Raw genomic sequence first — 24951 nt, forward strand, 5'->3', positions numbered from 1 at the left:
GTGGAAACAAGTTTTACAAGACCTCACGTTTTGGCCAGCAGCCCAGACCTTAAAGTTCTTATGCCATGAGGCTTGTAGTGTAAAGCCCCCTGCTTGTTTCCAGGCAAGCAATGACTTGTTTCCTATGACTCACAGCCCTGCTGGCTGAAGCAGAAGGTCTGAAGATCTGAAGCTGCAAGGGTTAAGATTTGCCCAGCTGTGCCTTCAGGGAGTCAGGCAGAACCTATTAGCAAAAACTAGGAGTACATAGGCTTGTTCAGCAGTTAGTTGACTTCAAATGCTTCCTCATCAGTTGGGCATTCCCATGACAGCTCAGGGATCCCAACACCTGTGACAAGCATGGGGTAACATGGGAATGCATCATCATGCAATTCTCCTTTCAGGCATGGTTACAGCATGATAATGAAATCCCCTGGTTATGTTGACAACTCCCAGTACATGGAGAAAACTAGGAAGAGCTGTTAGTTCTTTGTGATCTTGCCCTGAGTGGTATTCCCAAGGTAAAGGCTCCCTGCAATCTCCCTTTTATTTCCCAGCAGAAGGCATCTGACAGCAATCTTTCATTGTGTCAGCTCAAACAGAGCTTTTAATTTAAGGGACCCTTTTTGTTAACATGTAAATGTAAAGAGAACCAATGCAAGGATTTATTTTCATATAAATATGGGATTTGTACATAGTGAAAGAGAGAGGGAGAAGTAGAAGAAAAGAATAAAGGAAAGAAAGCAGGTCCAAACCTGTCACTAGCGACCTGACTCCAGTCCCTACAAAACTTCAGGACAGGTATAATTGTCCTCATTTTATTCATATGAGAAAGTACCCATCCTCACTTTCCCTTGCCCGCTCTCAGAGACTTCTACCTTCAGTCAGTCATCCTTTCTGTAAATTTCTTCAAACTGTAATTGGGTCACCTTTCAGATGCTGGGGAATCCCTTTGTCAGAGGAGCTGATGGGGACACAGCCTCTATTATTACTAAATTAGCAAAAGACTTGATACATTTGACTCTGTGGTAGAAATCCTGTTTTACTGGCAACTATTTTTAAGAAAACTTCTATCAAAATATGCATGCTTGTTCACTTGATGGTCGAGTATTGCCTGTCAAATATAATACTTAAAATTTATCAACATCATGATCTCTCTGTGTTTCTTTGGGAATTTAGACCTTAGCCTGCACACTTGCTACTCTTCACCTTAGAGATCCCCAATGTGTAGGCACCACTTGTACTAATTTCCCCAGGTCAGCTTCATTTCTTCTCTCTCTATTTGTGTACATGTGGCCCTTAGTCACATGCAGAAGCCCTACATGTAGCAGGGGGTGCACACCTCTGCTTAGAAAGGACCAGAAATCAGCCAAGACCAAGACTGGTGAGGTACTCCCTAGGGATGCCATGCTGGTCCTATTAAAGTTTGTGGGATTTTTTCACGTCTGTCCTTTGGAAGATCATTTGTACAGTTCTGCTTTAGTCCTTAAGGTGAGGCACCAAAATGAAAAAACAGATGTCAAATAGTACGAAAATAGCATGTAAATATTCTGGGAAGTGTTTTATTAGTATGTAATTAATCACAGGTTGTGCTCCATGGGTAAGCTTTTGCCCTCAAGGCAATAAATCCACAAAGTGCAAACTCGGCTTCTGCTTGCCAGCTTTAAGAACTGATAAGCACATATATTTTCCTGCTCCCTAATCCTCCCTAGCAGTTTTAATTTAAGTGACCACCACACAAACTTCTACAGTAGATTTAATGAAGAAATGTAGAAAGCTTGTATGACAGAAAACTGCAAAGTTGATTAAGAAGATATGATCCTACCAGTTGCAGGTCCCATAATCTCCTAAATTAGCTTTGATGAATTGACTAGTGTGGAAATCAAATTTCTTGTCACTGCAACAACTTAGATACAGATTCTGTGTATCACCCTATTTTCCTTGCCTTAGCATACTAAAAACCAATGTTACTCAAATATTTAAGGTAGATATAGCATATCTTCATACTGACACTAAATTCTTGGAACAGCAAGAATAAAGTTTTGAGGTGACTTAGAATGGAAAACATCTCATTTTTCTGATACAGACAATAAATGCCTCTCATTTTCAAGCAGAACAAATGACCTATGGTGTGAAAAAAACCTGCAGTTAATTTACTGTCAGTCATTCTTTCTGCTCGGGTGTCAAACATTTTTATCATGTACGGATACAGTCCTGCTTTCTGCTCTAAGTGAAAAATTTTCTTTGCAAAACATTTTGTTTACATTGGTGGCCCACAGAATGGCTGATTGAGAAAAAGCTCAAAACTCAGAGCTGGTGCTGGTTGGTTTTGGGAACCAATCATTTCCCTTTAGAAAGGTTATTTTTTTGAATATTCAAAACTACGTAGGAAACCTTAGGAATAGGTGGTTCTCTGAGCACTGGCTCATATCATCACCTAAGAAAACAGCATGGAAAGCTGCTTGGGAATGTGAACCCTTTAGTAGAAGAGCTTTGCACAGGAAGATGCTGATAAGATAGCAAGGATGTAGAGACCTGTAAGTGTTGGTAACCTGATCACACTGAGAAAAGAAGAGAGAATTGGTTTGGGATGAAGTGTCAGCTGAAGTGGGCTTGGAAGTGGGTGCAAAGAAATTACCTCCTGATGTGTGTGGATTGTTTTTGGAGACACTGCCTCGAGCTTTTAAGAAAGTTGTGCATGCCAGATCTGGTTACATTGCCAACATTATGATTGAATGATGTTGCACAGCACACCTGCTTGGGGCATGTCTGTCTGAGGTAGAAGACAGAGCCAGAGCAAAGCTGGACATTGAACATGTTGTACTTGCTGCATCTTCAAATTGTTCCTTTCTGACTAAGGAATGTGGTAGTTTTGGGTAGAAGGGCTCAATGAACCCAGGTTTTCAAATGAAAATGTGTGCTCTGTGTACATTCCCCAGTCCAGCTGTTAACTGGATCATAACAACCTCCCCACCATTTTCTATCTGGCACAAATGACATGGTCTTCAATGTCACAAAGGATGCCTGAGTTATAGGAATGTTTTACAGGTCTAAAGAATCTTTCTTTTAATATCTTGTCCAAGAGCAAGCATCTCTTTTTCAGAGATTAGTCTGTCCCTAATCCTGAGGGAGCACCACCTGGTGCAATTCTTGGGTTCTGTGGAGTCAGATGGACATCAGGAATAACTATGAACTGGGCTCAAGGCTGGCAGATGCCTTCCTACTGACTGCTTTGTAAACTATTACTCACATCAAACATGTTTCAGCAAAGACAACCATGAAAAGTGTATCTAGCATTAGTTCTCTCCCCATTCATCTTGCTAGCATTTAAAGATCAAGGGCTTATTCTTTAAATGGAAGTTCCCATTGCTGACACAATTATCTGTGTTTGTAACAACTGATAGGAAGACATTTGGCTAGTTGGAAGTGATGAGAGAATAGTTTCTCTGTCAACCAATTTTATCCTTTCTGTCCCATGTCGAGCCTGCAAATTAAAAAAAACTTGTGTTCTGATTCTTATTTTCCCCCCTTTTCTCCCTTTAAACTAACCTGTTCAGTACTTTTCCCTGGAAAACCAGTGTAATTTCCCAACAGTCTTCTGCCATGCTCCCTTTTTCTTCCTTTTGTGTCAGTCTTAGAGTCTATTTAAAAAATGGAGGATCTTACAGAAACTGAACACTTCTGACATTTGTGACAAGATGAATTTACATTTCTGTGGCAGTGCTGGTACCCTTCGCTCCAACATTCTCTTATCTCACTCACACAATAGCAAGGGGATTTTTTAACTTATATATTAGGACCTGCTTCTGTTGGTAAATTGTATATGCACCAATGCTCACAATTCAAATAAGCAGGTGACAGAAACAACAGTAAACTCTCAGTCTTTGACAGCTTGTTTCTTCACCATCACCACCGGTTTCCCAAAGGAGCAAACACAAACCATTTTTGCTGCAGCTCTACTCAAGGGTTAAATTAACATGTGCTTCCAGATACAGAACTCTCCCTGAGGGGGGAAGTATGTACAAAAATGAAACAACACAAATATCCACTATTGTAAAATTCTCAAAGGCAGATGTGTACAAAAACTCTCCTTGTTCTATACTAACATTAGACAGCCCTGGAATCTCTCCAAGCACAACATTTAGATGAATAGAACAATTTAAAATAGGATTTTAAAACAATTAAATAAACAACATACTTTGGAGATGTACCACTTGCTTTGCACTTCATACCCCCTTGCCTGCTTCTGTTAGAATAATAAATACACATCCCGGATGACAGGCTGCTGAAGATATTGTCCAGTAGGGACATCTAGCTTCTTCCCAGAGCCTGTAAAAAATTGTTTCAGTAACTTTGAAGTTACTGAAAGACATTTGAAGATGTCTTTTTAGCTGTATAAATAAGTGGTTGCAGTGGTCTAAGTAATAATATGTCCTTTGTTGAACACTGGTTCTTTTAAACTAGCTGATATCATTATTTTTTATCTGAACCTCAGGTGAAAAGCAATCTTTCAGGGAGTGAATCTACAAAAACACACCAAAATCTCTCAAGTTTAGTTTAGAATTTTTCCTGCTCTGGAAATGACCACAGTAAAGAATCTGATGAAAAAACGTAATATGTGTTCAAATAGAGACTTAGTAGTTTAAGTTTTGGGAGCTTGGTCATCTTAGCTGTCAGTTTAAACAAAGGTAGAAGTGCAACAAGGGGCAGACTGTGTTTTACCCACCTGCACCCACATTTACAATCAGAGTCGCTTGAGAGGCGGAGGTCAGCCACAAATCCATTCAGGATACTCAAGCCTTACCTTTTCCTCAGACACAGGCAGCTTGCCCCGGCTTTTTAAAACAGCTCACTCCAGCACCGTCAAGTTCAGGACCATGCACACAGATTGGCTTGGTTTGCCTGACTGTGCCATGGGAAAATTCTGCAATCAGTACAACCTGCTATTTGACACTGATACATAGGGTGTTGGTACTAGGTACAAGGTTTTCCTTCTGTAAGTCCTCCTAGGGTCAGGCATCTTCAGGGAGACCAGGTAGCCAGGCTAATGGGGAAGTTCAGATATTTTCATGCGTAGATGAGGAAAACCAGAGCAAAAAATAATTAAATATCTCTATAACCAAGCATTTTCTTCTTTCTTTACTTCTGTGAACTCAAGATTCCTAGTTGATGATTCCTTTATTTTTTGTGCCCTCATCATGATCTCTTGCTGAATCCCCAAGCTCTTCTTTAGACAGTAAAGATAATCAATTCTCACACTCAGTACTTGAAACTTAAACAAGTATTCAGCAAACTGAAATTCAAATCCACAGCTTTCAATGAGTTGTCTTGCAGACCCAACTTGTCTTTCCCATTTCTGATCCAAGGAAGGTCCCATACTTCTTGGAGGCCATCCCCAGGAGACAGCATAATCAGGTAACACTTCAAAGGAGGGTTTGTTCCTGTACCCACTCAAGTTGGCTGAAAAATTTCTATCAACTCTAAAGACGCAACCTCCACTGCCTAGAGCTCGGTTGTGTTTTGTGTCACTTACGTGGTCACTGCTTGTGACCGGACAGCACAACCCCTTGGTGTGAGGGAAGGATGGCCCCAGCAGCAAGTGGCAGAGCAGGCAGAGCAGGGTGCCTGTGTGTCTGCTCATCTCACAGGTTTCACAGGCAGCCTGCAGAAAGTAACCATCTTCCTGAAGGATAGCTTGTCCAGGAAGGTCCAGCTGTGTCCGAATGACAGTGTCACACTAACAGGCACTACATGAACAGGAATGGTGTGCAGCCACCCATTTGCTCCAGCCACGGCCTCTGGCCAGATCCAGCACTGTGCTTCCAGGTTTCTCTGCTCGGGCAGCTCACATATGCTGCACTTAAATAGAGCACAGGTGTGAAAATGGACATGAAAGCTGAATGAAGGCGAAGCTAGTAGCCTCACATTCATCAGTAGGTGAGCATGTGGGTTCAGATTGTACTGTTTTCTCCACTGATAGTATAAAAGGAAATGGCACTCCATTCAGTCAGTAGTTTGCATATCCCAGGAGTCCCATACTAATCTCCATGTTGTGGCCTGCATGCAAAAATGTGGTTCTATGGAGTGGAAGAAGTTAAAAAGTCAATGTATTTTATGGCCCTGCAAGGTGCCGATAGATGAATTCTGTCCTTTGCAGACTCAATCAGTGAGGCCGCACACGGGGGAAACTGGATTTTCTCGCTGAGTGTAGGACTGCCCTTATTATCATATTTATCATTAGCAGCATGAGCACACATGGCGCAGCAGCACTTCATCCATATTCATGCTTTATGTGTTGGTGCCCTGCAAGCATGAAGCTCAAAGCCACTGTCCCACTGTCTACAAGTCACACAGATGTACTGGTGCAAGTCACCCTAGTCAGCAGATGCCCTCTGGAGGTACCAGATGTTCAGACAAAAGGGAGGATGGGATCTGGGAGATAAGTCACATAAGGTGCAGCATGAAGAGGATTTGCAGAAAATGGTTCAAAATGGTTGGTGCAAGCAGATATGAATAAATATTATTACTTCATTCCTAGACACTGGTTTTTTTCCTGTCCCTTCACGTCATTTTAGAAAGAAGCCACTATAGTGATCCAAATTTTCCTAAAGAAAAGAGCTCCCGCAGCTTGAGAGTCCTCCCTTTTCTCTCTTTCCTCCCTTCCCTCCCTTCCAGGCCTTTCTTGCTCTGGGCATTTGGAATGGCTGACTATGTTTTCTCTCTCCCTGAGCAAGGCACTGCACCAAGGACAAGGTGATCAGGCAGGCTATCTCCCTGCTGCCAACCTGCACCCATTATATTCACTGAGAAATAAATGGCAAGGAAATGAACCAACCTGGTGTTATCGGTCATGCAGAATCACTGCTGTTTTCAGAGATTGCACCTTTCTGAACTCATATGGGGACTCTTCAGCTGCAAACCCAATGACCTCATCTGTCACCTCACAAATGCCTCCCTCCTGTGAGCCTTGTGGACGATGTACATCTTTGTTTAACAGGACACCCGGCTTTGAAGAACGAGGAAAAGATTACTGAGAGTGATGTGAACTCAGAGCAGGCATAAGTCACCTTTCCAGGAGACCTCAGCTCTGATTAAAGCACAGTTGAAAAATGTGCCTCTCCCAAGAATTCCCCTTATAGCATTCCCTGTTGGATTTTCCAGATTATATCAGTGCATGACAGACTAGGAAGGAAGTATGACTTCAATTTTGAGCATAAAAACAATTCTTAAAAAGAATAATTTTTTGAGTCTTAATGGTAAGATCATAAAGCTTTGCTGCTTAGTGAAAAGAAGCACCAATTCTTTTAATGATATTAAAATTTTCTACAGCCTGTGTGATACAAGACATCACAGCAAGTCCTGACTGTCTCAAAATCCCATTGTTGATGAATGTAGATCAGGGAAAACTAAAATGAGACTAGGTGATGGAAAAGGATGAAGATTTATAATAACTTTTTTTTTTTAAAATCTAGACTTTAAGGTGAAGCACTGCTTATTTAAAAAAAAAAATTAAAAGCAACTCTCTTTATGTTCCTATGCATGTAGCAGAGTGACAGTGAGTTCTGTTTTGAGAATATGATGCTTCTCAGATGTCATTAATTTGAGCAGGAGGTCAGCAAAAAAATGGATTTACAAGACAGAGATCAGGCCATGATCTGATCTGTTTTGCAGAAGAATAAAAACCCCCAACATTCAAAGAAGAGAAAAATACATTTTGGAACTTTGTTGACAAAGGTTCAGAGAAGTTTCTTGAAATATGTCTGGCAGTACTCTCTGAAAGCTTCTGTGTCGCTAATAAGAATGTCACACTTGAAGGAGCATTGTACTATTTTGTAACCTACCATATGAAATCTGCTGCCCAGCCACAGGTTAAATGCACACAACGAAATTCTCTTTCCTCCCACTGCCAGTTCTGTCACTTACTATACTGAAGTCCGCAAAAATACAATATGACTCAGAATATGTAGGCTGTGTCTAGGCAGAGAAAGTTCATTCAAAATTGATTTTCTTTCAGGCATCCCTGATATTCCCTGTTTCAATTGCTCACCTACTGTACAGTTGAGTGAGCACTTAAGGAAGTTGCAAAGTGATGCAGCCTGTCTGGGACATGAAGGAATGTGGAGCAGGATAATCACAACATCATCAACCCAATTCTCCAAGGTAGCTGGCCAATAATACTGTTCTAATTGAATAACTTATCCACAGCTATTTCCCCTGGGAGAGCCTACGGCTTCGGCTCTCTGTGTAGGCAGATGGTGCAGCATACACAATGAAACCTGTAATTTTCTCTCACTACTGAGCATGTTAACAGTGAGCTGTTTTCCCAGTACTGCTAGCCCATTAATATTTTATTTTAACTGGTTTTCTTCAAGTTATTATGCACCATGCAGCAGAGAATGGAGAAATCAGTGATACATTTCATATTTATTTTACACCCAGCTCACCAAGCTACCCCCTGCTCATTAAGGCTACTGCTTTACTAATCAACAATTGTATATGTCATCATCAGGTATATGCTGAAATGAAAGTGTCATAATTAAAAACAAAGGTGCATGAGCCACCGGAGCCCTGAATTACTAACTAGCAGCAAAGCGTAACAAATAGGCTGCAAGTGAATTCCAAACCTGCAGGGCTGTTTTCTAAAACATGCATTAATGAGCATGTGCCGAGCATATTTCTGACTCTGTCCTGATCTTGCTCTCTGAACTACAAGTCTTAGCGATGTACTGCCATCCCTTTGTCCCCAAATGTTGGAACAGCACATAATCCTCAGCAGCAAAGTGGTTGAAAGGCAAATGCAGCCTGGGAGGGCAAGGCAGCAGAGACAGCCCATCAACAGTGTAACAACATGACAGATGACAGACCCAGAGGCAAATCCAGGCCTGCCAGCAGATCTGCCAGTAGAGCCTGCCAATGAGCCAGATGCATCTACTGAAAAGATATCATCCCTAGCTCAGCATCTGGGTCTTGCTGTGGCCAGCCATACTTCATGGGCTCCATGTCCTTACTGCTGACCCCAGCTGCTGGGAGAGGCTGGAACAATGAGGGAGAGCTCAACTGTATCAACAACATTGCATTTATATTTTGCTAGTATATACACTGCAACTATAAATAATGCCAATCTGTGTAGAGTGTAATTATCAGTTTGCATTTATTTTAGCTCTTCTAGCATCATATATACTGTTTCCCCTCTCCCACTGTCTCTGAAAAAAGACAGCTCAGGGATTCATTCTTTGTTATCCATTCCCACTCAGAAATACACACTTAGCTACTTCACTGTCTCTTAGAAATAGAAGCACACTATAAATCTATGTGTGATTAAACCTTGGCATTGAGATCCAGCAGTTGTCTCTGGAAAGGCACAGTTCTTTCTAATTCACAAGTATTTCAGAGCTTGGCTTGTGGTATTAAACATCAAATAAATCTTTGTCAAGTGACTCAGGTGACAATTAAGTGAAAACTGATGATATGCCATTACAGAAAAGGTAATTGCAACCATTGTTAGGCACTACCCAGGTCAGGATACATGCATAGCATTTCAAAAATGGTATTCATTCGTTCACCCTGGCATCCTAGTCTGACTACAAAAGTGTATTAATAAAATCATCATTTTTCCTTTTATAGACGTTAGGGACATTCTTTTTGGATGATCCTACCCCCCTTGGAGTTCATCACTGCTTCCCTGCATACTAGTAATTGGCTCAGTCAGTCAAGCAAAATGTAAATGTAGATGCTTAAAAGCATCCTGTTGAGGACAGGGTGGGAAAGGTTCTGTTCTCTTATTTTCACATCTATAATAGTTACTAAGAAGTACTTTAAGCACATGTTTATAAATGTATTCTTCAGAAAATGTGTAGCGCCGGAAATTATTGATCTGTAATGGAAATTTCCTTAGTCTTGTTTAAGTATAAGTGCATTTATAGAAACCAAACCATCTTGTCCCTTTTGGTTCAAGGTAGGATTAATCTCACTTACCTCAGGCATCTAAGTCACACTAGGATCCCTTTTAAATCAATGGAAAAATACCGGCACCTTCAGAAGGCTATTCATCTCGTCCTAATGTAGGCATCAGAACAATTCATCTGAAATGAATCCTTCTGCGAAGGCACCTATGTCTTTCCATTAATTATAAAGGAAGCCCATGGAGACTGGCTTTGAATAGGTTCCTCTTTTTCAGTAGTGTGAGATCAGGTGAGATGTATCCCACTCTTCATGTTTCGTTGGCAAAAGAGGAACGTGTAGACAGAAATACAGGAAGTTAAAAGAGCACAGCCTTTCATTTTAGATTCATATATATTCCCATAATTGAGAAAGGATTACCAAATAAGCTGAATCACAAAGCTACTTTTCTCTGTTTAATGCCACAAAGCTGGAAATAGCACAATTCCCCATATACAGCCTTTGAGCCATTTGCAGTGGGAATATCTAGTTCTCTTAGTGAATCACGCAAAGCTGGAAGATCTCTTGACACTGATTCCTTCTTCTGTCCATTCATTTTTTCAAACAGATAAGAAGGTCCCAGATGTATAAAGACAGCCTGCACTGGAGACCCGCTCTATTCTGATGTTAGCAATTCTTGTAGTTATGGGAATATTATATGGCAAAATTATGGAATATTGAAAAGGACACTGGATATGTTATGAGCCTTGCAATCACAGATGTTTTGAGAGGGGCACTTATGTGATCAGCTCTGATGAAGATTCAGTCCTGTAACTAAAACTGCTTGATTACCCTGTGGATGGTATAAGAATTTTTTCCCAGTAAAAGGTCATTATTTTTTTCTATATTTTGATGGACAAATATAGTATAAACCAATTGGTTCAAAATATTAACTAGCTGAGAAAACCCCAAAATGTTCTGCTTTTAAAATTTCCCATATTAACTCCTTTAAAAATTCAAATTTCTTTAAAACATTTACTTAAGCTATACAAAGAAATAACATCTGTTTTGAAGAAATGCATTATTCAGTACTGGAGTTGTTTTTCCTCTTTCTTTTAGCTAGCTGAGTACTCTGTATGACAAATTACTTTACAGGTTAACATAAAATAAATTCAGAACTGCCAGAAAATTGAAAAATTGGTTATTCACATGGCAGTACTGTGGGGTTAGTACTTCATCTATTGTTCTGCTTTTGCTGCATAATAAAGACAGTTTTGAAAACTGATGTTTCTCCCTAGGAGAGGTAGAATATGGCAATTCAAGTTTTTCCACAGCATCCTGTTTTTTTCTGGTGTCACCAGTCCAATGGAAATGGAGTCACCAGCACATCTCTATACTCACAGATTTCTCTGAAAAGAAACGAGCATGTTTCTGGAGAAACTGGAGAAAATTGATCTTTTTGAGTATACATGGATATTTTAAATCTATTAATGTGTCCTGAAGAGCAAAGGAAGGAAAATAAGTCATCCTGGGCTTTAAAATGTGGAAGGGATGTGGAACTGTTTTTTAATGAGAAACAGTACCACCAAAACCTACAGCTGCTTCCATGGGTCAGTCTCATTTTCTTTAATGCAGAACCAAATGCAAATGGTAGGAATTTTACAGGTAATTTTTTTAAAGCTGACGTTCAGTATCAATGGCATTAAGTCTGGTTCCTTGCATGGCTGTTTTCATCAATGCATTAGGTTAAGAGAAAAGTGTTTGCATTGAAGCAAAACTTGCAGGGGCTTAGCTTACTGCAGATTTCAAAGTGGGGGAAAGTACCTTGACATCCCTTCCCTTTGTTTCATCTCATCTGAAAGGCAGGAATCACTGTGCAAGGAACAGCTTTTCCAAGTGCAGAGGAAGATATGTAGGGCCAGATCCGTTTCTCAGGGAGATTAATGGGAGGCTTTTTATTGACTTCAGTTGAGACTGAGGACAGCAATAAAGATACCTGACTATCAGTTCTCTCCTCTAGTCAGATCTACTAAAACATATTTTTAAAATCTTTCCTTAAAGGCCTTGAATTGTTCTGCTACTGCTGATCACTGGAGACAAAATCTGGCTGGTATCTCCACCCATTTGTAGACAAGTATGACCAAAGTCAAAATGGTGAAACCATTATTTCCTGTAGAAATTCAGTGGAGTTGTCTGCAAACGAATAATAACTTACAGCTGTAAAGTTCCACAAAATCATTATAATTTCCTGCAAATTCTATAGGATTTTTTCAGGTGACCAGCAAGAGAGAAGATGACATCCAAAAAATTCCTACAGTTGCACCAGCACTACTAGAGCAGTTCTCACACTGGTATAGTGTGAAGTAGTGGAGGGGGTACCCTGAGTTACATGGGACACCCCCAGATCTATAATCAGAAAAAGGTGATTATAATCACGGAATGGCCCCATGCCAAGGTCCTCCTCTATATGAATTAATAAAAATAGAAAAAACAGGAAGGAGAACAAATCTTTCTTTCACCTCTTTTTATGTACACTGTCTAATATTTCCTCACAGATTTATAATGTAAGTATCTATTAAATACTACACATTCTGTCTTTACCTGCCCTCATGATTCTTTGGCCACAATATTCAACACAGTGTAATATGACAGAATGCAATCTTCATGACAGAATGCAATCAGATCAGCTAAGATTTAATATCCTTCTAATTTTTATCTAAAGATTTTGATAGAAGAGAAGGAGCATAAACTGCTCATGGGAAAACATAACTATTTGGGACAGAACATTTATATCTATTTATGTAAAGGAATATATATAAATTTATAAACAACTTGGGAATAAATGGAAGAAAATACTGACTGGAAACGAAGCAAATGAGTTATAAACTCTATGCATAGGAAAAATAAATCATATAAATGAATATTGCAATAAACCCTGTTTTATAAGCAGTTGTGACCTGTTTGAGGAGGAAATGCTAAAGTCTGCCAAAAGCATATCATATCCATCTGTCCAGTTTGGAGTATTAGTTGTGTTTCTGCTTGGACAGTTCTCAGCCCTATCCTGTTAATAGTTACACATATTAATAGCCTTGTTCCTAAACTTATTCCAAAATCTTCAACTCAGCAGAGTGGAATGATATGTAAGATGGCATGTAGCTAAGATGATGTATAGGGCCTAACATGTGCTTAGGCACATGCAGGATTAAACTGAAAAACTGTAATATATAGTCATCACTGTGGTGTTAGCCTCAATTTTTGGAGGCATGGTTTAAGTTCCTATCTTAATCTGGATTTCTAGGACCATAAAAGCATCATTAGGATGAAGATTTCCATGTTTTTATTCAGTGCTGCAGTTCTGCAAACTTCTACAAGACCGGTGCTTGTATTTATCTTTCATCCTATGCGCAGAAATGCCTAAGTTTTCAGAGAAATCTGCACAGAATCGATTTTGCTTCCAACACCTAATGAAGTAATCTTTGGATAAAATAAGTACTCTTTGAAGAAGACTTGGAACTTCTCCATGGCAAGCTGATTTCTCCAAAGTCTTAGCTATCTATTACTCTCTAATCTTTACTGTCACTATCCTACTATATTTTAAGTTCTTCTCTGCGCAATCTGAAGCATGGTAAGAAGGACATTTACACAGTGAGATGAACCAAACTCAGATCCAGAATCTGGATATTTTGAATTAGACCAGGACTACACCATTTAAAGAAAATACAAGTGATGTCCCCACAGGAAATAACTTTAGAATCCTGTGTAGTTATGGGGTTCATAGTATGCCTTTCTGCTCAGCATTTTTCTAGGGGCCAGCCTTAGTGTCTCATATCGTCACATCTGATGGATGCATTCTGAAGGTTTTAGTTCTCCCGTCTGATGTCTGTAGTTCTCCCCAGGTTCCCAGTGTAAAGGTAGGTATTTGACCCTTCCAGGTACCAATATTGTAGGCAGTGTAGTCTGTGGGACAGTAATACTGAAGTCCTTTTTTTGGGTCTCTGGTGCATTTGTGTCTCATCTCCCTGTATATATCAGAAAAAAATATTATTTCACCACCTCAGAGAGAGTTGTAAAGATGAATCAGCTGTTCAGGTAAGACTATGCTGAAGCTATACAAATACTAAAGCAAAGATAATACATGTTATTGGGTCATTTAGAGCCTTGCCCAGAGGCTATTCTGGGGAATAAGCAGTACTTCCCTGCAGTGGCCAACTTGCCTGTTAAAAACTAAAAGGCTTTTTCAGCCTCAGAAATCACAACCATAGTCTTCTAATACTAAATTACTGACCCTAAGGATCTTAGTAATTCTCCAGAATGTTTCTACCTATTAAAAACAACATACAACTGCTTTATAGGATTGCACTAAAACATGCACTTTACTTATCAGACTTGTGATTTTCTTGGCAAGTACTGCATCTGTAGAAACTCAGATGCTCCTCCACCTCTGCTGTGTGTTCACCCTTTCTCACCAGTTTTCTAGCATGATGTAAACAAGCACGTTAAACAGTTTTTTTGAAAAATCTTATCAGGCCCTATTTGTTTCTCCTCTCTGGCTACTTTGAAAGCTTGAGATACAGCTCTAGTTCCTAAGCCTTCTCTAAGCCTTCTCTGTCAATCTAACATAAGGGGTGAAGGAATATTCAGAGATTTGATGTTTTATTTGCAAACCAGGCAAAACTTCACAGCTTTATTTTGATTTTCCAAATGTAATTGGAAAACATTCTTCATCTGACTATGTCTAACAAGTACATTTAGTGCAGAAGGCATTTATTAGAGGTGAAAAAATAAGTTATACCACTGCCCTCTTTTCTTCCTACCTCCTTTTGACTTTAGACAGCTATTGAGATACCATTGTGTTATCTTCTCTTCCAAAAGTACAGCAGCCCCCTCCTGCCCTCCTCAGAATGGCAGTGTATGAATCATGTATTTCTTTCTGAATGCCTGTTTTATAGTTCAAGGAAATTTTTATTAAATTGAATATACATACCAGGGGTTTAAACAATCTGACTGAAAGGAGGCCGTACCATTCTGTTAAGCCCAGTTCCATTTTTCAGATTTCTAGGCTTTTGGGACTGCACCGGAAATAGATGTCTATAATGGAAAACAATGTACATAGTGAAGATGCTTGCCTAGGTAGTGTCACATCCACATAGCATCACATCACCTTTCAGCACACCTCTGGATGAAATTTAGTTTGATAGTCTGGCCCAGATCATCTCAGTGCTTAGCTCTGGACTCTGCAGGGCTCATTGATCCATGAATACAGTCAAGAGAATTCTTACCAAAGCACATAACTGTCCCACATTTCTGTTTTTTCAATCAGCACAGATGGAAGTCCAGATCTCTCTGTATAAGCTGTAAAAATGAGCTCCCCTAGCCTCCAATCTACTAATAAAGCATAACAGTAAGAATGTTGTAGTAAAAGATCATGTTAAAGAAGAAAATTTATAAACCCTCTGGTTTTTTTCCTTATGCATGGAAAAAAGATTAAAATTGCTTTAGTGATTTACCTTTAAAAGAGCAAATGCCCTAGCATACAAAAATGTAAAAGTCCCTTTTTACTAAAGAATCAGCATGTCTGCCTCCCTTCCTGCCAAGCAACAGGCACAGACATACCTCCTTTGTGACTTGATAAACCAAATAATAGAAATTGTCTTTTCATCTTTTCTTTGCCATCTATAAGGCTCCATGTGTTGCCATTACTTGTCTAATTTACCATAAACACCCAAAGGAAACAGTCACCATCATTGCCTGAATTTTCACAACAAACTAATGACTTAGCATATTTTAGTGGCAAGAGAGTGAGACTTCTGCAAAGACACTGCTACGCTGAAGTGGCTGGGCACTCATACTCTGAAAGCTAGGAATCTGAGCTGGTTATTTCCCAAAAACTTTATTATGATGCTGAATATTTAACAAGTGTTCATCCCTTTTGGTCACTCCTACTATGACACATCACAAGGCAACAGTTTCTTGTATTTCAGGGATCTATTTTGGAGACTCGTTTTTTTTGTTCTGTAGTTTTCCTTCTGACTGTTACTTTGCTCATCCTCTGAGCAAACATAAGGGAAACCAGTGATGCATGGAAGAAAACAGGGTGAGCATCGTCAGATAACAATTACATTACAAAAAGACTGGTTTTGTTGCTCTTGTTTTTTTTCCAGAAAAATTAAAAATCATGCTTGAGAGAGGCTTGTCATTAAGGATCTTTTAATGCTGCCTTGCCAGTACATCACCTCCAGGAGGCTTAAGAGAATCAAATATCTTGAGCAGTGATGAATCATCTTTGTTTTTTTAATGCAATCCTAATATTCAGCTTAGTGAAGCAGGATTTTTCCTGACCCCCAAGTAAGATGGCCTCTTTCCTGTATTGCAGATCAAGGGGCTGTTAAAATGATGCAGAGTAAAGTAACAGGGGGAAAGTGTACCAAAAATGTAGTTACTGAAAGGTGAAATGAGCGCCTCTTTATCGACAAACTATTTTTTTTACTCTATGAGACTGAATTTGGCTGTGGGGAAAAAAAAAAAGAGTGGCTGGAGTCCTATCTAACTCCAGAGATATTCTGGGTGAGGATAGGCACATTACAGCCTGTAAGACGCTCAGCAGCTGTGATAACAACAAGCACAGGATATAGACTTCAAGATAGGCTTCTGAATCCTTAAACAGTAAGTGTGGCAGCCCTACAGCTCAGTCACATGTAGGACACCACAGGGGAGAACATTTAGGCTCCTTAACCTTAATAGCAACCAGTCAAAGATGTTTTTTCCTATCTTGGATATTTTGTCTGGTATATTACACCTTTTTAGTTTTGTTTCTTTTTTCTCCTCCATCCTTTTTAAACACATCCTTACTGTTATATTCAGGTAATTGCAGGACATTTACAAGTTTCTGATAGGACATATGATGAGAGATACAAGGACCTTTTTGCTCATACACAAAAACAACATAAGCCCCTTTTTCACAGACTTCAGCATCTAGAAAGATAGAAGCATAGAATCAGAGAATGGCTTAGGTTGGAAGGGACCTCAAAGATCATCCAATTCCAATCTCCATGCCTTGGGCAGGGACACCTTTCATGAGATCAGGTTATTTAGGGCATAAGAAAACAGAAGATAAGGCATAAACAAACTGAATGGAGATACATCTATTACATGGACAGACATCCCCTGTCTTGAGTTGGGACATTACTGGGGAGAGCCATGGTGGGTCTGGAAGACATTCAGATGCATTACATAGCTCAAGTAACAAGAAGGATGAACAAATATGCAGGTATGCCTTCAGAGACCAGGGTAAAAGGGAAGATGTGATGGGGTAAGGAGGGAGGGAAAAAAGGTTTATTGGCCTCATCCTGAAAGTTTTAATTGCGGGTTTTTTCCACCCCCTATGGAGTAGCTGGTACTACAAGAAAAAAGATGATTTTAAAAGCACACTGAAAGCTCTCTGCTGCCTTTTGCAGAAGATTAACACAGTTTTAAATTGCAGCTTTATTGTCTGTTGGCAAAGTGACTGCCATGAAGGGATTTAAAACTGCAAATTCTTTAGTGTAGTCAGACATATTTTTGAAAAATGAAGTCCTCTTCTGCTCAGGGGATTAGTTTAACTTTTTATGACATTCATTTTTGTAATTCTTTACTACTTCTTCATCTTGTGTTTGCTTTATGAGGTTATTATTTTTATACATAGTTTGGTAGAGTCATAGGAAGGCTGAGAGAGACAGGTGTTTGAAATTCTAGGTGCAATAAAGAGACATAACATTTATTAGAAAAGAAGAAATGTGGTATAAATGGGAGTTGCCTTTTGTTATTGCAATACCCAGCTCAGTTCCCACTGCAGTAGTTGGCAATGATATTTGAAATAGGGCTGCCTTAGGTCCTTAGGTTAGGAAATACTGACAGTAAAAGTACAGCTGAGATATAATGGACCAAAGAAAAGACACTGCAGTTCTGGATACCAAGGTTCCAGCTCTGCCTGTCCTGTGGTGGGTCTGGACGTGTCTCTTGAAGGCACCAACCTTCAGTTAGATCAGGTTTAGAAGCCACTTGCTCAACAGAGGCCTAGGCAGCTTTTGTGGTATTCAAATTTCATTACACAAGGTATTCCTTCCTCAGTTCACAGAATTCCAATTAAATTAACTGCCATTTAAGATCTGACTCACAGATAACCAATGTTCTAGAAAGCCATCCCATACTGACTGAAAAATCCTCACAGTTGGGAAATTTACCCCTAACCCTTGGTAATGTGTTCCCTCACTTGCCCTGCACCATTAACTAATTTTATCTCTCGTCTAGTTTGAAGTGATATGAACTAAATGTTCCATTGCTGTATTACAGGCAGGTATACTAAGAGCCCTGGTTGATCAACATTTCCATTGGTAACATATGGACTGATCAAATCAAAACTTAAGTCTCCTTCAATAAGTTAAATTGACTAAGGCCCTTGAGTCTTTCACTGTAAGATATGTTTTCTAGTCTGTTTTTGATTTCTCAACAGTTTTTCTAAGGAGTTTGCAAATGAACTGGTCAAACAACAGTGATAAAAGAACCAAAGAGATATTAACTAGAGCATCCCAACATCTTTAAAACAAGTGATTGTCAAAGATATCTGGGGGGCTGGGGGAAATCTTCATGATTTCAGGAGTTCAACCAAGAATTTAAATGGAACGTACAATAAGCTTTGAAATGTGTGCTTGACTTCTCTTCTTCCTCATTTCCTTATTTTGTTGATTTTCTCATATCCATCTGTGTTTGGGAATATGTATATGTAAATATACTTGTAAAATAAATATGGATCATTTTCAGGTTTTAGGAATCTCATGGACTAAATTCTTATTTAAGTACCTTTCCCCACTTTTATTCTTTCAGGTCACTTGGCAGTCCAGCCCTAAATATTCAAGGTAGTCTTCATCTCTGTCTCCCAACTGACAGCTACATACTGTCCTCGTACCATCTGATAATTGTGGTCTACCTTCTGTTTTCTTACATATAACTTATTACAATCACATCTATTGAAAATAGAATGTTTTTCTTGCAGCTAGTTTGCCAGTAAGTTAAGACAGCTCAATCTCACCTATCCATCTCTTTCATTATTAGCTTCTCTCTAATCTTCAGATCAGCCACAGGTGTAATTAGTAGGGGGTAATGTTTATTTCAGAAGAGTTAAAGTGTTGCATTGATAAAAAGCACTTTAAAGCCTGAGAACAGATCCACTCAGGATCCTGTGTATGCCACTGGCTTAGTGATGACTTCTCACTCACGTATTTAAATGATAATTACCTAGCATTTACTCAATTTAACATCCATTGTGCTGATTTTCTCTTGTTTTCATTTTTAATTATAAGGTTGTATACCATCAAATCAAATGCCTCAGAGAAGCCAATGTAAATATAATTACTTCTAGGAGACACAGTTCTGGCATCCTAAAAAAGTATGTATCGGGTTAGTTTGACAATAACTCATACCATCAATCTATATGAATCAACATTAACTGCTGTCGTTAGCGTTATTTTGTCAGCGCCTTATGATCCAAGAGATGGGATGGTCACAATTATCGCGGTTTAGTACTCAAAAACAAGCAAGGCATCAGTCTCAGAGGCCGTGATTCAGTAACAAGTCCCCGTAATGGAGAAAGTCACAAGTTTCAGAGTTATATGGCAATTTATAACTTTTTGGTCCAATAAGCAATTAACACAAAACTTTGTTTAGAGTTTAAAACCTATCACCTTCAGTACTTTTTACTGCATTTTGTCTGTTTCACAACCAATGACTTATTAGCTCACATATACACATATACTTCTATTATAACATCTGAATTCTTAACTTAAACTATAAAATCACATTACTATACTTAAAACCCTTCACCATATCATCCAATACATTTTCTTATTTATAACTATAGAAACACAGGTTTATGATTCTTATGCTTAAAGTATGTGTCATTTTGCCACTACATCAATCCAAGTTCTTTCCAGGGCTGTAGATCAAATTTACTAATGCTTGTAGAAGTTTCTGCTTCTCTGTTTCCCACAAATTGCATTACTTTAACTTAAATCTTGATTTGCTTGGCTCAATATCATTCCATTTCTTTTGACTGTGATTGAAGTCCTAAAGACAAGGCTGAGACAAGGCTGAGGTCCTTCCTTCCTTCCTTCTGAATTCCTTCCTTCCTTCCTTCCTTCCTTCCTTCCTTCCTTCCTTCCTTCCTTCCTTCCTTCCTTCCTTCCTTCCTTCCTTCCTTCCTTCCTTCCGAATTCCTTCCTTCCGAATTCCTTCCTTCCTTCCTTCCGAATTCCTCCCTCCCTTCCTTCCTTCCTTCCTTCCTTCCTTCCTTCCTTCCTTCCTTCCTTCCTTCCTTCCTTCCTTCCTTCCTTCCTTCCTTCCTTCCTTCCTTCCTTCCTTCCTTCCTTCCTTCCTTCCTTCCTTCCTTCCTTCCTTCCTAATTCCTTCCTTCCGAATTCCTTCCTTCCTTCCTTCCGAATTCCTTCCGAATTCCTTCCTTCCTTCCTTCCTTTCCTTTCCTCCCTCTCCCTCTCCCTCTCCCTCTCCCTCTCCCTCTCCCTCTCCCTCTCCCTCTCCCTCTCCTTCTCCCTCTCTCCCTCACACACACTCTTTTCTGTGCTTTCTTGGTTTTAGAATAGCTTAAAGGAACAGAAAGGAGATGAGAAACTATTATCTAATGTCTTTTGCAGCTATCTGACCTGTACAATAAGGATACCGACAATGCAAGTTTTTCTCAAGGCATTTGAAGTCCGTAGGCACTCTAGAAATGCAATGGATTATTGCTAAGCATTGTTGTTACTGTTCCTAATGTCGCCCTTTCAGACTAAGCACTGCACTTTAAGGCAATGTCAGAGAATAACCACAAACTAGAGAACAAAGGGAAGGGAGATTAAGAGCTCAGACATGTAGAACCTGCTTCTCTCAGCAACTGTGCCTCAGCCCCCGGACCATAGTCAGGTTGGATGCAAAAGGCAAGTTTTCAGGTCTTGAGGGCTTCAACTCATGGTCTGCTCTTTGGAGCACTGTCTCCCTAGGGCAGAAAAAAATTTGAAGGTAAACAATTAGATGGCTGCACTGCACAGGGCTGTGTGCTCTGATTAGGAGATTGTGCCTGACACAGAGGGATGTCACTGCCTGCAGTGGTATCTGCTGCTGTCACTATCGGCGTGTGGCATGTGACACTATGGAGGATGAAGCTTGGCTGAGCTGCCTACAGAGGTGAAGGGAGGTGGCAAGGGAAAGGGAGAAAGAGGAAGATACAGCTGACAACTGTAACTAATCCTTCAGAGCCTAAATGAGGAGAAGAGCAGTGGGATGGCTATATGCAGAGTTGGTGTGTCACAGCACAGATACTGCAGCTGAATCAGTCCTAAGACAAAAATAGCTACTTATACCCTCTGCCACCACAGCCATTGCATAGAAATGTGACAGTCTGACAATGCAACCAGGCCTTTGCCTCCTCTTCCTAGCCAAAGGAGCACCCCACAGACACCAGAGTTACAAGGCTTCTTATGGAAATCACCATCCTGTTCCACAACCCCACGGTCACCCAACCACCTCCATTGCTCTCTAAGAGGGGAGCAGGAGCAGATATACTACAGGAGTAGCCAGACTTAGACAAAGGGAAGCACAGCTGCTTTAGGAAGCTTTTTTATGGATTCACTTACAGCACACCTAGCACAAAGCAATACATATTGGTAGCCACCTGACAGCTCGTAGGCATTGAAGGTGCTTTGTGTGGGAGAGAGGTAAAAATATATTTCAGATACTGTCAACATACCAGTAAGCTGGGAAAGAGCTTAGAAAAGCCATAAGATATGTTGGAGAATGGCTATGTCCCTTGGGAACTCTCTGCATTAAGTTTGTCATACTTGTGGCGTCTCTTGGAAAATTGTTTCTCCTTCCTTTTTATGTCGTCTTTGGGACTGGCCAGGCAGCCCCTATGGAACAGTTCAGCCAGCTGTGCATTGGAGAGCTGATACTGTGAGGAACTAGAAATACCCAGAAAAGGTGTGTAGGAATGACCATTCACTTCCCATAAATGCAATGGAGTGTTTTATTCCCATTTATTCTCTTGAAGTCTCAAAATTTGAAGATAAAAACTATAAAATAAAATTCAATCACTAGGAAGGTATAATCTATTATTTTCTATTAATATTCCCATAATATTCTATTATGTGAATCTTTGGTCAAGGAAGGGAGTAATGGATGAATACTTCATACTTTAATTTCCACTGAATTATTTTTCCCAGATTACATCACACAATAAACAACTACTCTAGGAATGCAGCTATGCCTGGATTTCCACGGAAGGAATCTCAAAAACAAACAAACAAAATTAAAACATTCATTTCACCCACAAGTAAATTGAAGACATTTTGTTAAAATCCTAGTTGGCTTATAACAAAAAGGAATTCTTACCACTTTTGGACAAAGACAATCAATTGTTTCATGATGGCCAGGATGAGTTCTGAAGATACATAAACACATGTCCCCAGTGCTGAGAAAGGGCAACAAGCCCATTCTTCAGGCTTGGATGTCTTGTAGAAATGTAATCCACTGGCGGGGTCTATTCTATGACTATTTCTGCTTTTCTGAGAGCCTGAAAGTGTGGTTACTTAATAGTTGTGTCAAGCTGCTGTGTTTGTAACTCCTTATAAGCTGAGGTTCAACGGTGCAGGTATTACCAAGATACAGAACCATGTAAGAGGTAATCAAGCTGCTCAATGATGAACACTTCTCTAGGGAGTCAGGGGAGAAAAAATTAATGTATTTCTGTTTGTCCATCATGGACAATCAAATATCACCCTCGGACTAGACAAAAAGCTTAACTGTTTATAACTACCTCTTGTGAAAAAATTAAGTAGCATGTATGCTCAACCTGCAACACTAAGAATAACAAAGTACCTGCACCACCTGTGGACCTTCCGATGTTTTCACATTCAGGTTTTGATTTTTGTCTATCAGGTCATGTCATTTTCTGTGTTGTATTTAACTCAAAGGATCCCCATATTATGGCAAGTGTTCAAATCTGCTGTTAAAAATACTTGTGTCTTGTAAGGTATTTTGACTCTTCACAATGCTGCACAAACATTAATTAATCCACTTTTCAATAAGTTAGTTCTGTCCTAAGGGGCTAGAAAATGACTATACATATAGAAGAAGACATTAAAAATATTCTACTGCTTTATTCCTTCTTTACTGTTATATTGTAAAGCAAAAGATGCTTTGATAATGTACTGTGAGGCACCAAAACAATAATAACAGTGCCTACAATAACACCATAACAAAATTCTTGCAACTGCTCTGCTGTTTCTTAATGATCTTAGCAAGAGTAAGAGGTAAGAGGGGTAAGATGGAATAGCACAAAAAACCCTGTCATTCTTTAGTAAAAGTACAAATCCTTACTATCTGAACTAAAACTTTAGGAACTATGTTTGCATAGAGAATTTCCTAAAACACCATGTGTGAATCTTACCTTTTCTGTTTTTGGGCAGAAGGTTGCTAACTGTTAGCTGTACCTCTTTCTCACCAGTTACAAACAGGTTATTAAAAGAAAAAAAATGAGGTGCTTCAATTTTAATTGGAGAAACAGGGAGGCTTAAAAAATGCTCAGCTAGTTTACTTTTTACATAAAATATTATTTGAAAGCAATGTAGCAAAAGACCAAAATAAATAAAAGAAAATCCTGGTAGTATTTATGAAACTCTAGTTCTTTCTTTGATTCCAGTGAGTTTTAATTTAGAGCCCAAATATTACTAAAAGCTGAACCAATACACCATCTTACTTTTCAGTGTCCGGTCCCTGGCAACTATTTGGTAAACCCCGGAAGCAAGGAGACATTGTAACCTTTATAGGCTGTGGCTGGACATTCAAAGCCTTGTATTGTTGATTTTGCCAGGTTCTTACAGCCAAAAAATCAGTCTGAAAAAGAAAGATGGAAAGAACTGAGCATCCTTCTCTCCCTCTACGTACATGAAAATTTTACCCTGTGTAGCTTGTTGACATGAACAGTTTACTAGCTTTTAGAGAAGGTGAGGATATGGAAACATCCAGCAGAGAAGCAATGGATCTAAAAACACCTTTGCTTATGAAAACTTTTTCATGTACCAGTGATAGATCTATTCCCTCTAACTTCATCTCCCCCAAAATATTTTGATTACTCATATCTGGAAATTTCTGCCACCTCAGTTTTACAGAATGTCAAATCAGTACTTAGATTTCCTGAGCAGAAATTTATGGCTGGACAATCTAGGTAAGCACTAGAAACTCTTTAAAGTTTGTAAGTAACCTAATCACCTTTGTGCAAAAAATAATTGGTAAAAAATGATTTGTTAATGGCCCTGTTGGAGCAGAGACTGGTAACTCATTAAAAAGGCAAAGCCACTGAAAATATGCCTATTTTAAAAAGGGATCAAGTTTACCTTAAAGGGTTTTTAAACATAAAATATTTCCACTACTTGTTAATATAAAAAAAATTAACTTATCCTTTTAGTTCTACTTTATTACTTCCATTTTCTTTAAGCTGCTATATTTCAAGGATCATGATTCAAGACAGAGTTTAAATTCCATATTTTAGGCATTTAGAAGTCGAACATTTATGTCTAGAACTTGTCATTGCAGGCTCCCTTTATATTAAAACAAAGAAAAACAGGCAACTGTAGGTAGTGATTAATTTAATCCTGAAATAGGCCAGATAAATCATCCTCTGAAATTGCCTATTTCTCTGCTAGGAAATTGGGATGACTAGTTCGGACTTTGACACTGAATTAGCAGACTTCTAAAATTAAGTCCAATGGGTCTTACCCCTGGGGGCACATCTTCAAAGCAGGTCAGCTTGAGAAGTGCTGTTAAACTGAATGGTCCACCAAGAAAGACTGAAGTCAATGTGCTACTCATAAAGTCCTGCTAACAACAAGTGATGCTTTTGGTACTCGTTAAATGGATACAAAAGTACTCATAGGTATTGCCACTGCATTTTTGAAAGGTCTAAGTGTTTATGGTTCAGGGCATAACTCAAAACTTCACAAACCTTACCACAGCAAAACATCTCAATAGATGGCATTAAAAAAGCACCATATTTGGATTAGTATATCTGTG

The sequence above is a fragment of the Coloeus monedula genome, assembly GCF_965178545.1.
Source record: "Coloeus monedula genome assembly, chromosome: 3".
Classification (NCBI taxonomy): Eukaryota; Metazoa; Chordata; class Aves; order Passeriformes; family Corvidae; genus Coloeus; species Coloeus monedula.